We start from the raw sequence: 12,942 nt of genomic DNA, 5'->3' as shown, positions 1-12,942 counted from the left end.
GCAGGACAGCATTTCACCAACTCCAGAACAGAAAGTATTCCTAGCCTCTGTTCACAGGAAGTTCCACTGAACACTGCTGAATGGACATGCGTCTCTATTTATTTTAAGTACCCACCTCAGCAACCCCAACAATCATTCCACCTTCATTTAAAATAGCGTTGGAGTCATCTAGGCATTAGCAGCCTAGAAACATACACTATATTAGAGTGCATTGGCTACATCAGCTCTGCAAGAAACAGCTGAGCAGCATGATACCTACCACCCATAGGAGGGCTGGACCCCTGTCACCTCAAATGAATCATTCCTTCAAAACAAACAGCTGAAGGACAATTGTTTGATTTGTGTTGGGGACCATAACTGCAGGAAGCCATGCTGACTGCCAGACTGCCGCACACAAAGGGCCAATGCTCTTTGGGGTGAGACAGCCATGGCTGCTAATGAAAGAAACAGAGATAATAATGCGCAATAATGATTAAATGTAACAGCAACACTTAAGTGTGACATTAAGAGTGTGGGTTTGGTAGGGGAAAGGGTAAATGAGAGAGTTAGGAGAGGAATTGAGTTGTATCACCTATGGGAACATCTCTGTTCTGCTTTTGACTCCGCAGTGCACCATCCATGCTCTTCATTACAGCATGTCAACATCCACCAACATGTATCAAAGGGTGTTTTAAACTGTGTACACCACACACTAATCGCTGCAGGAATTAAACCATGCCTTTCTTTCTCTGTCATTCACTCCTCAAAAGATTTACTTCTCTAGTGAAAACTACAGATCTTAGAGATCTACAAGATAGGACAATCTAACATTTCACATGTATCATCATAGTTGTCTTAGTATAACAAAAAAAGCACTAATCCTTTAATGAAGCTGATATATCTGCAATGATTCATTGTATTATAATTAGCCCTTGAGGTGAGATTTACTAAAGATCTTGAGGAAGAAAAGCAAAACCATGCAAAAGGAATATCTTTAAAAGGTTCCCCCTCACACATCAAATTCTCCCTCCCTTGCTTCAAGTTGGTGGCATTGGCTTGGCATGAAAACAGCCTCAAGTTCAGGGTTACAAGAACACAAATATGATTAAAATAATTTCTACATACCTCTGTGTATTGCAAGAGCCACCCCCCTTAGCCCCACATGAATTCTGCCCCACTTCATCTCATATTTTACAGGCCTACAATTCATAGATCTATTTCAGCATCTCTAGACACAGGCCACAGTCATCACATATGGCCGACGATGACGCCAATTGAGGATTACATCATCCTAATTCACGTGCGGCCACATAACAATGTTTTCTAGTTTAGCAACACGCCCACAGCAGCCTGAAATATAAACAGCCAGTCGTTAGCCTGCAGTTTCAGCACCTGATGTGCACACTTCAAATAAAAATCAGGCCTTGAATAAGCTACCAAGTGCACTCACAAGAAACATCTACTCAAAGTCTGCTTGACTGTGAAAGTCCAAGAAAGGTGCTTTTCCATGATCACTGAATTGTTTTTCGTATTATGCTGACACTTCCAACTATAGATCGATTTGCTCAGCTCCCCCTGGAAATACTTGTGGGCTTGTATGAAGGTTGGTAGACCTCTATCTAATATTTTAATATCAAATTTAATATCTAATATTATAATGACTATGCCATATACTTCTCGGTAAAGAATAAATGACATCAGAAATATTCATAGCTGGCCTACAGTATCACTAAGACTACTGCAACCAACACTCAGTGCTAGTAATACCTTACAAACAGCTGACAAAACCAGCCAGAAACTCCAGCAGCTACAAAACACATCAGCAAACATATGCTTTCCTCCCCACAGCTTAGTACTTGGGGCTCAATGGGGTACCACTGATTTGAAAATATTTTTGCAAAGGAAAACAGAAGAAAATCAACAGTTTCAAAAGGATGTGAGTCCAGGCTTCTCCAGCTGAAACTGACCCAATTTATAAATATTCCTTTAAAAAGCTCAATTGGCTCCAAACCCTCTGTGTCACGCTATTTTTATCTATTGTAGGGGATCTAAATAGATACATTATCCTCATCAGTAATGAAATGAGATTCCACTATCCTACTACAGGAATATTTTGCGTATATGCTGCTCACCTGTAAAGAAATACAGCATGTAGTCAGAAAGCCTAGAAAAATAACATGCTTGAAATATTGACCCTAAAATGAATTCTTTGAATACCAAAACTAAGAAGGAAAAATAAAGTGCATCAGACTTCATATACACTAGCTTTAATTCGTGCTTAAAAGAAGAAAACATGAGAATAGCCTACCAGAAAGTAATTTTCCAGGATATGCTTGAACTCATAGGATCAGAATGTACCTTCTGAATAAGTACAGCATTAATGATGCAACCCTGTAGTATTGAACGGTTTATTTATTGAGTAATCATACATTGTCTCTGAGCTACAGAGACTATACTGACAATAGCATCTCAGCTTTTAACGTAGTTGAAAATAACTCCAAAATCTGAGGTGATAACTGCCCTAAGCACGCATATTCACCTTCATGACTTTAATCACAGCAGCAGCATAGTTCCAAGTTTGGAACAATATCACATTTAGTCCTGTCCTCATCCATCTTGGTCAACTCCCAAAAAGCAACACTCCAAAGCAATTGGCTCTGGAGTGTGTGTTTTTAAAAACCAAGGAAAAAAAAAAAAACCAACCAATCAAACAAACAAAAAACACAAAGTCATTGTGTGTTGATTAAGAGCTGTGATTGAGAAATGTACTAAATAAAAAGTCCTCAGCCAGAGGCTAGAGCAGTAGAATATTCAATTCATTTAGTAGGGCTTGATTTGACTTTTCCTTGCCTTAATCTCCTATTTTTTTAAAGGTGCATTCTTAATGAAGCAGAAAGGCATAAACTTATACAGTCAAATACATGCTGGCTGCAAAGTTAACCGGTTTTCAAATATTCAAAAGAAAAAAATACATTTATTTCTTATATATAATAGCAATACACACCACCACCACCCAAAATAAAACAGGACTGAAAACTGATCTCTATGCTCTTTCTTTTAATAATCATATTATCTTAGGCTGAAAATTACAATGTTCATTGTTTTGTGCTTCTGACTCTCTCAGACACATCACACCCTTCATATTATAGAAGAATTTTTTGTAGCCAGGGAGTATCATATTTACCTGATAACCACAGATATAGAAAAAAGACATGCACCAAACCAAGCCAATAGCATTTATAAATACAAAAGGTATGGAAAAGTTACAACATACCTATTAACCAGAAGAACAACTCTTTCAGTAAATGTTTAACGCAAAATGTTAGTACGGATGAGAATGAAGGAGAAGACCATTAATAATCCAAACAGAAAGAAATGGAGAAAAAACTGGGATTCATAGTTGGTTATTGATCCAGGACTCTGCACATTATTACACAAATATGAAACTTCTTCCCAACTTTCTATGCTGCTTTGATGGCTCAAAGAAAGAGATTCTCTCCAGGAAATTTCCTAGTTGCATCATTCAGAAGAAACGTACACAAAGTACAAAATTTTTCTCAAGTCTGTACCATAAATGAGATCAAGCCCTCTGTAACAGGACCTTCTGTGTAGCCTAGTGCAGTAAATATAGACATTTCTATTGACTTTTGTGGACCTTGTATCACAATGTTTCAGTTCCAGAACAGCCCTGCCAGTAACACTATTCAGGCATATAATTAAGACACAAACTCATTTGGTAACAAGACTAACCCATGTATCATCCAGGTCCAAACTACAGTCCATTTAAATCAAACCTTCATCACAGTAGATTACAACTAAAAATAACTGAGTTGCCTCTGAATTTCTCCCTTTCTTGACAAAGATTACAAGCTTCAATGATCACTTTCAGAACTGCTTGGCCGTCCAGAAACAGCGCTTCATATTTCATAGCTCTTGTAGGATTCACAGGTTCAGAAATAGGGAATACTGTGCAGCTGATATATAGATACATCACCACAGGAAAAGCTTCATGCTCTTCTCCAGAAGCATATTTTGTCTAGCTATGGATCAAGAATTACTGTATTCAAAAAATGCTCCTGAATCTAGTTATCTATTGTAAGGAACAACAAAGTGCAAGCTCAAGGATGGATGAGAAAGAGCAAAAAAATGGAGAAAAGGAGCAAGAATCCTGGAAAAAGGACTCATTCCAAAATACATGCTATGGACAAAATGCATAAGCATTCAAACTAAAGGCAATGTATTTCAACTAACCTAGGCTGCAATACAGAGCAAGGCGAGGGCAGGGGGAGCAGAACACAGCCCAAAAAAACCCACCTTAGCAGCAGCATATGGCAGGAAGATATAACCAGTTATTCTGCATACAAATTACTGATAAGAGTGCAAAATTGTTATTGATCAGGAAATTAACTGACAAGATTACATACTGCAGAATAAACGGCCGTACCAGGACCTCCCACTGATATGGAAACAGATTTAAAATAATTCTGCAGTACAAGTGGCAAAATGATATCACTTACCGCTAGTGTTGCATTGCTGAAACTATCTGAAGAGTCAGCCCCCTGGAAACAGATTTTTCTTTCAATAATTGACAGCTGATACAGTTTCAGGCAGTGTTGGTATACCAGGGACATACATGCTGCAGCAGCAGCTCCTTCTCATTTAGCCTATCCCCAGCCCTTTTTAGATCTTTCTTAACCCCTTCTAGGTACCTTCTCCCTGTGTTTTAAGTGAAAAGAGAAAGGCAAGACACATTATAAGAAAAGAATGCATTATTTCCCACTTTACTTAGAGTGTGACAAGAACCGTGGGAAGAAAGTCAGTAGGATTTAGTCATAACAATAAGCTAAAGAAGAGTCAAATCTAAAAACAGAAAATGACTCAGTGACTAAGAAGGAATTATACCAGAGACATGAGGTACTGTACCCAGAACAATGATTTCTCTAAATGTAGAAGTAAGAGGTCAGGACCAGAATAACATAAAATAGTAGCAGAGAAGTTAAGCTAAAGAAGACGAATAGTTCATAATTTACTGTATGAAAAATGGTTACGATTCTCTTCCAGCCTTGGACCAATGAGATTTGGGTTTTGAAATCAAACCTATTTGGTTTCAGTGAGGCCAGGACTGATAGAGCAATTTTTAAACCAAATGAAATCTTAAGTGAAGGGATGAAAAGAGAAATATTACTTCTTTTCCTGGGATAACTCTTTCTGTAGTATTCTGAAACCATTCTCATTTCTTAAATTTGGTTCTTTTGTTTTACAATGTCAATTTATATCAATGAGAAATTGTTTTCTGACATCATTTCACAAGATCTTTGTCATATTATTTTTCTTTTTCATTAAGAAAAGATTGGTCTGATCTGACAGCTCAGTACCTTTTAATAAGGGTGGACTGTGGACCACAGAGGCCACCTGACAATAAAAGGTTTCAAATATTCTTTTGTTCAAATGGATTATTTTTCCTCACAGGGGAAAAACAAACAAACAAAACAAAACAAAACTGAAGAAAACTCTGGAGAAATCAACCACACTCCATTGTCTTGTGTCAGTTATACAGCAGTCAGGCCTATTGCATGTGCCAGGCAAGACCAGCTGCACCACTACTGTCACACCTGCCCTACAAAGACAAAGGTATTGCAGACAGCCAGATTCTAGTGTGACTGGTATAGTCACATAAAGTGTTTTTAGTTCCTATGAGCTGTGGTGCCATCCTTCAGGAATCATATACAGGTAGAATGAAGGTGGGAGCCAAACATGCAAAGGCTACAATACATATAAAAGACATTTCCTCTTACTTCTTCCCCCTTTAGTCTACAAATTGTAAGAGTCGATGTTCTCTCTGAACTACAGAGAATGTCTCCCTTGTTTGCTCATTCAAGTGAAATAGAAAATTAAAAAAAAAGTGCATATTTGCACCATAAGTACAATGAAATAAGGCCCTGAAAATTCAATAGCTCTGCAACAGTTTGTTGCCATTTTTCCCAGTTCATAAGAAGTATGGTTCCGCCTTTCACACAAATCAGCAGGGAAAAACACTGCAATGAAATCCCAAAGATGACATAGCAAGCACATTTGTTCCTCAAATATAAAGACAAAACAGTGGATTCATCTGTATAAATGTAGAGCCCTACAATGTAGATTTTTAGCTGGTTTCCTTGGGCTGCCTTCACAGACAGCCTACAAATAGTGTGAGCAGCTGCTACAGGTATCTGGATTGTAGATATATAAACTTAGTGAGACAAATCCCATCCAAGTTGTTCAGCATGAAAATTTCACTCTACTTAAGACAAAAAAACAAATGACCAAACAAACAAAAAAATGCAACCCATCAAGGATTAAGGCCTCTACTTGGGCCGTGATTAGAAAGGTACATCTTCCAAAATCAAAGAAGAGGTGAATTCAAGAACTTTGAAAAAGTGGGAAATTGTAGGAGGAAACTCAGCGCAACCAACTGAGACACAATGTCCTGTGAAAGCACAGAAAGGGAGTGGAATCAGGACATCTCTCCTGACATCTCTTCCCACGATTTCCCCACAAGCTCCTCATACTGTCTTGGTTCCAATTTTCTTACATCCAGTTGTTGCAGAGACAGCCTCAACTGGACCATTAATCTACCATCCTCAAACAGCTGGAACATGCATGCATGTCCCATGACTGACTGAGAGGTATTTCTTCTTTATCTATGAAACTAAATGGTGTGCTGACTATCGGCATCAGACATTCCTGAATACCCACTCATTAAAATATCTTCTTTTTTATTTTCATTTCTCATAACATTTTATTTCATTTTCTCAGAAAATATCAAAGACTTGCTTCCTATATGTGTTTGGATTCCTGAATGTTGCTTTTGGCAGAAAGGCCACAATGTCCTTTCATATTTTCCTCATACCTAGAGGCAACAGAGGAAAGTAATATGTAGGCTTTTTTAAGTGACTGCCTGGGGTCATTAACTACATCATTTCTCAACTGGTGCCCAGAATTTCAAATTAACTCTGTATTGTTCACTCTTCTTCTATTTCTTCACTTGTGGATGCTGCTCTGGGTCAATATCCTACAGGATTCCCATCTCTACTAAAGACTTGCAACAGTCTGAAACAGCACTGAATCCTGTCTCATCATGCAGTAACTCTTTATTTTTCTTACTGAATATATCCTCACCATCCTTAGAAACATTCTTTTCAGCAAATGCTTCCATTGTTAAAACAGCACAAAATGTACGAAAGCCATGTTCTCACATCACTCTTGTTCACTTTTAAGCAAAAAAATCTTTTATTCAATGTAATGCCTAATTGTTAATGCTCACTAGTAATTTAGTCTTTCAAAGACTTCAGGTTGACATAAAGATAAAAAGTTAGGTTAATATTATACCCCTCTAAAAAGCCACACAAAATAAAAGTAATAAAAGAGAGTGTTTCTTTCCCTGGGTGAATAAATTGCACATCTTTCAGATCTCTTCCATCAATAATTCATATAAAGTCCTCTACCACATTTCTCCCATTCCCAAGACCACCAAGATAAGATTGGAAGAACAAAATGATACAACAAATTCACAGAAATTTCATGTTTAGTGGACACAAAATACACAACAACCACCCACAAATGCAAATAAAATGCAGGCTTCCATCGCATAGTTCTATTCTGTATTTTTCAAAAAAATTCCATTCTGAGCAAGCAAATAAGAGCAATTTTCCCATCAAATCTCACAATCCTCTGCTCTGTCAGTCCACTTTTTTTTTTTCCAACATAAATGCTATCTAGTGCTATCTAGATCTTTGCTTCTTCACCTACATGAATTCAGTATTAAGCATCTGACTTCATTTTCTGATGCTATACTCCAATGCTTCCACTGCACCCTATAGGGATATTACTGTGCTGCTTTTCAAACGCTAAAAATAAAACAAACACATGTCAACCCAAGGACAAAGTTGGAAGGAAACATACTTTAATGTAACCAAAGAAGAATATATTTAGCATTTTGCTACTAAGCAAGGATGAAAATAAACTTGTCAACACATCACTGTGTCTAACTGAAGCCCACACCCCACTCAATTCTTTCTGTAGCATTTATTATATATGAAAAAGTTAATTTTATCTGTCATCTTATGCGACTGTTAGTACTGTTACTACTGCTGGCCAGAAGGGGTTCCTGAACTGCAGCGTAAAGCACTTCCATCCTTTTAGGCAGACAGGTTTTCTATCAATTAACAGTAATGTAGTCATCTAAGGTGCATTTGAGCAGTGGTGCATATTAGACTTCAATATGGAACCCTTCCAAAAGCAAATACAAGCATAAGTGGGAATTGGCATGGCACTCACTCCACAGAAAGGAAAGTGAAAAGTGAGTCCTAAATCAGAATGTTGTTTCCTTTTGTATTCTTCCATTATTGTTAACTTGGGCTCTCCATAAAGCAGTACTGTTTCTGTGGCCCCAGAAATGAATGCTCATCAAAAAACATGTAATTATATTCTTAAATACTGCCTTTGAAGCAAAGATATTTTTAAAATTAACGCCTAAATTTTAAAAATTTTAAACTATTCAAACTTATATTTTTAACATTGGGAAAAGAAGTGTTACAAATGTATACGTTGCTCTTCGTTTTGCAGATCCTATATTGTGAGTAAAACTGATATTGAGGGCAAGAACGATTGCACCCGCTTCATTTAGTCCTTTAAAACACAAAAGCAAAAATATAGTCTGTTACATTAGAGCTTGTTTCCCGATATGTGGAAATTAAGGCAAGAGCAAAAATGTCAACCAATGAGTATAAATTAATGTGGTAGTATTTAAAAACTAGTTTGTACAGCTGTATGCACATTTAAGAGAGAATGCAAGGAAGAACATTGGGAACAAGCAAAAAGCTAAGACTCTAACCCTTGCAGAACCTGTGGGTTTCTTCATCCACCACCATGAAGAAGAGTATCTTGTAGATCAAGGCATTATGGAACCTCCTGGTCTGAAAGAGCTCCTGGCTCCAAGGGAGGTGCTACTGTGAAACTGGAAGATTTGCTCTAATACCCAATAGATTTAAAGGTTGACTGATTCAGTATGTCACAATGTTTTTTTTCTCCTGTATCCATCCTCAATTACAGATGATTCTTTTACCCATCAGTGTAGTAGACATCAATGAACTCCATTCTAAATTTAAAATACATTAGTATTTTAAATATTAATGTTAAGAAGGTTCATTGGTTCCAGTAAACTTGGAAGGAAGCTCGTAATGTCTGCAAAAGGAGTAGCTGCAAAGTACCATTCTGGCAGGGGTTTAGGTAAGCATTAATGGAGCTCTAAAGAGCTTCCGCATGCTTAATAAGGGCCATTTGAATCCTACCACAAGAAGTCAAATGGCCCCAATTAAATTCCCAGGTGTGTAGAAAATAAAAGTGAATCTGAGGCTAAATATTCTAAAGTTTACCAGGGAAAAGCAAAATCCAGCTAGTATCCTCCAATATGTATGCTGTGGTAACTGCAATGAATTTTTGTAACTTGACAGTTTGTATGCATCTTTCCAAATGCATACAAACGAACTCCTGTTATCTTCATATAGATTATAGCCCTCTTTTAAGGAAAATACAATTATTCCCTGCCCCCTCAGATCATTACAGAGTCACTGGGTCGACTCTGGATAATGGAAATACCTCATCAAAAAAGTAAAAGACTGACATACATTCACCTTTTTCTTCAGGGACCAATACAAAGCCTAAAGATACAATTCAGTGTCTTCATGATTTAGGATTGGCCCAAAAGTCACAACACTTCAAGGCAGTAGTAAAACTCAAAATTTTCCAAAAGTTTGAAGAAACTTATAGATATATGAGAAATAAGCATCATTGGTTTCAATAAGCAGTCTTTACACCAATAAAATTATAGCACACAACTAAAAAACATTAGTGACACATATAAAAAAATCATCTTGCAACATGTTGGCATACACATTTGTTAAAACAAGACAGGAGCTTTATAAAAGTAGATGGAAGGTAGCTTGGGAAATGTTATCTGTTTTTCCATTTCAGATGTTTTCATTCCGATTTTCTTGGTTTTCTAAGTTTTTCCATCCTTAAATTAATACTGCATTCTCAATTTGTATGATACATCTGCAAGTATCTATTAAATGCAAAAATACTTGTTAATAAAACATTAACACATAGGGAGCAAAAAAAAAGAAGGAAAAAAAAAAGTCAGAACATTAGAAAATGTGGAAGTTCAAGAAATTACTCATTTACCACACATTTCCTACAGAGGTTTCTAAAACTTGTAATAAATATCTGCAAATGGAGATCAAGAAATCGTATTTCAGTCTTTCTTAATGCTGACAATTCAGAGCAGGCACATTCAGCAGCCAACATTAGTCTGCCATCTTTCACCTTTAAAAAAACATCTATGGCTTTCATTACCAACATACAGAATTACAAAGACCTTCGAAAAAATCCTGACTATATACAAGAATGCAAGATGGTTTCATGTCTAACTGCTTGTTGACCAGTTTGCCTCCCAGTTCCTCAGACTTGTCCACAGCTTAATCTATGCTGACAATTTAACACTGTCAGCTTTGGAAGGGCATGGGAACAAACCCTCATTTGATTGCAAACCTGAGCCTCAGATTACTAAAATGATTGCTAGACTACTGGAATAATTACCTAGTAACTGCTGACAGGCTTCATCTCCTGGCCTCTTCTAACACTCCCAAACTGGTGGGCAGATCCCTTTAGAAGTACGTGGAATGTATCCAAACCATCAGAAATATAGAAAGATACCACACCCTGACAACCATCCTTCTAGACTTTCTTGCACAATATTGTCGATACTTATGATACCTACAGGTTAAAGCACATTCTTTCCTTATAAAAGAAATGCCACATTCTGGATGAAATAATTCATGTAATTTTCTGAAACATTTTTACATTTGTCTTCAGAGAATCTGGCTTCAAAATAATACATCCATATGTCACTACAGTCATATTTACTCACCATATAGGAAAACTCCTGTCATAACAACTGCTTCTGTCATTTTTTCTTCAAAGTGGGGCTGACACATACCCTATTCCGATTAAAAAATACATCCTAGTACTTAAACAGGGACAAAAGCTTCTACTGATGCCAAGTTACTGTACATTTTGAGATACTTTGTAGAATTTGGGGGACAACCAACTCCCACAGAAAAAAGTGCTTCTAGTCTTTCAATTGCGAAAACAACCAGCAGGATTTCTCTGGGTATTATTTAGACAGGTACTAACACCCTGGTAAATAAAATTAATGAAGGATTTAGGCAGAAAAGTATACTGAAACAGAGGGGAGGGTGTGGGGTGTGGGGGTGTGCTTGTTTGGTTTAGGGGTTTTGGGTTTTGAGAAGGAATAAAATCTAATTTTGGTACTCAAACTGCAAATACGTAAGCAATGTACAAAGGCGATCAATATCAAGCCCTTAAATCAGTTTCACAGAGCTCAGCAGTATGTTCAAATTCCAGCATCCCTGGCTTTTCCCTTTCACTTACAATTATGTGTTTTCAATAGCAGAAATTCAAGAAGATCCCAGAGATTACGGGCTTTCAACTAAGTGCAGAAAGCACAGGAAAATACTTGACTCGCATCCCCAGAGATCTAACTTGTTCTACATTTTAGCCTCCGCTGGGTACCACTGCCGACAGACGATCCCATTTCAGCCCTAACCGGCTCCAGAGAGACCGGGCCGTACGCGAGGTACGACCTGCACGGATGATGGGCTTCGCATGCAGAGCTGGGGGTGGGGGTGGGGGGTGGGGTGGTGTAGAAAATTAACACCTTTAATCCTGAACCGCCTTCCTGCTCCACACGCCCCGCACCGCGACAGGCGCGGGGCCGCCGCCGCCGCCCTCAGGACCCTGCCCGAGGGGCCGCTGCCGCCATCCCCGCGCGGTCCCGCCCGCACCCGCGCCGCAGCCCCCGCTGCCCGGGGCCGGGCCCGATTCTGCGGGCAGCGCCTCCCGCAGCCCGCGCCCAAGAAGCGGCGGGGGCCGGCGGCCCCTCCTGCGCTCCCGCCCCCGGAGCATCGCCTCGGGCCGGCGGCAGAGCGCGCTCCAGCACGGCCCGAGCGGGACCCGCACCCCCGCGGGTGCCCAACCCGCCCCTGCCCACTGCCCGGCACCCGCAGCCCCCGGGCTGGTGCAGGGCTGCCCTTCCCCGCCGCACTCCTTCGCGGGCGGCGGTGCTGAATCACGACGGGCAGCGGCCCCCGCCGGCGCTCCCCGGGGGCGGCGCTCCCAGCCGACGGCAGCCTGTCCCCCGCGGGCGCGGGAGGCGGCGGGCCGCGGGTAAGGCGAAGCGCGGGCGGAGGGGGCGATGGGCCCGCCGTCCCCGGGCCGTTACCTGTCGGGGCAGGAGGCCCTCGAGCGCTCCGGTCCTCCCGGGCGGCGCGGAGGTGCCGCGGGGCCAGGCCGGGCGGCGCGTGCTGCGCCTCACGGGCGGCGCGGCGGGGCTCTGCCGGGCGGCAGCATCCGAGCCGGGCACTAGCGGGAGGAGGAGCGGGAGGCGACGGCGGGGAGCTGGGACATACCATTCCCCGCGAGGGGGCACCGCCGGCGGCCGGCCGGCCTGGCGGGGCGGGGCGGCTGGGCCCTCCCACGCAGGTACGTGCGACGAGAGCGCCCGAGGGGAGGCGGGCGGTGTCCGCGGAGCGGAGCCGGTTGACCGGGGGCGGGGGCCAGCCCTCCCGAGCCGCCTGTCTCCCCCCCGCCCCGCTCGCGGTGGGAGCGGCCCGCGCTGTCTGCCTGCGCGAGGACGCGAGCGGCAGGACCTGGCAACGGCGCGGGCGGCGCATCCCCCACCCGGGCGGGCGGCCGGGCGGCGCGGGGCGCGCTCCCCTCAGGGCCGGGGCCGCCGCCTTCTCCCCTCGGCCCCGCACAGCCCGCGCCGCCCGGCCGCCGCGGGGCCAGGGGACGGCGGGGCCTGGCTCCGGCTGAGGGGGAGCGCCTCGGGAGCCCTGCGGCGGG

General features: G+C 41.6%; 1 protein-coding gene across 6 annotated transcripts in view; it reads right to left on the bottom strand.

Moving 5' to 3' along the window:
* TTLL7 (tubulin tyrosine ligase like 7) overlaps positions 1 to 12,449 on the bottom strand; it is a 76,807-nt gene extending 64,358 nt beyond the window's left edge. For 3 of the 6 annotated variants that reach the window (XR_005830192.1, XM_040610946.1, XM_040610951.1), the window contains exon 1: positions 12,320 to 12,449. The gene's annotated coding sequence lies outside the window, so the exon portion shown is untranslated. Of the gene's footprint in view, positions 1 to 4,496; positions 4,696 to 12,319 lie in introns of all 6 variants that reach the window. The other 3 variants (XM_040610947.1, XM_040610950.1, XM_040610948.1) reach the window with 3 other exon arrangements.
* Between the last annotated feature and the right edge of the window lie 493 nt (positions 12,450 to 12,942).

Source organism: Falco naumanni, chromosome 11, assembly GCF_017639655.2.
Source record: "Falco naumanni isolate bFalNau1 chromosome 11, bFalNau1.pat, whole genome shotgun sequence".
Taxonomy (NCBI): domain Eukaryota; kingdom Metazoa; phylum Chordata; class Aves; order Falconiformes; family Falconidae; genus Falco; species Falco naumanni.
The sequence above is the reverse complement of the archived record's forward strand: the minus strand, read 5'-3'. Positions and strand labels throughout refer to the sequence as shown.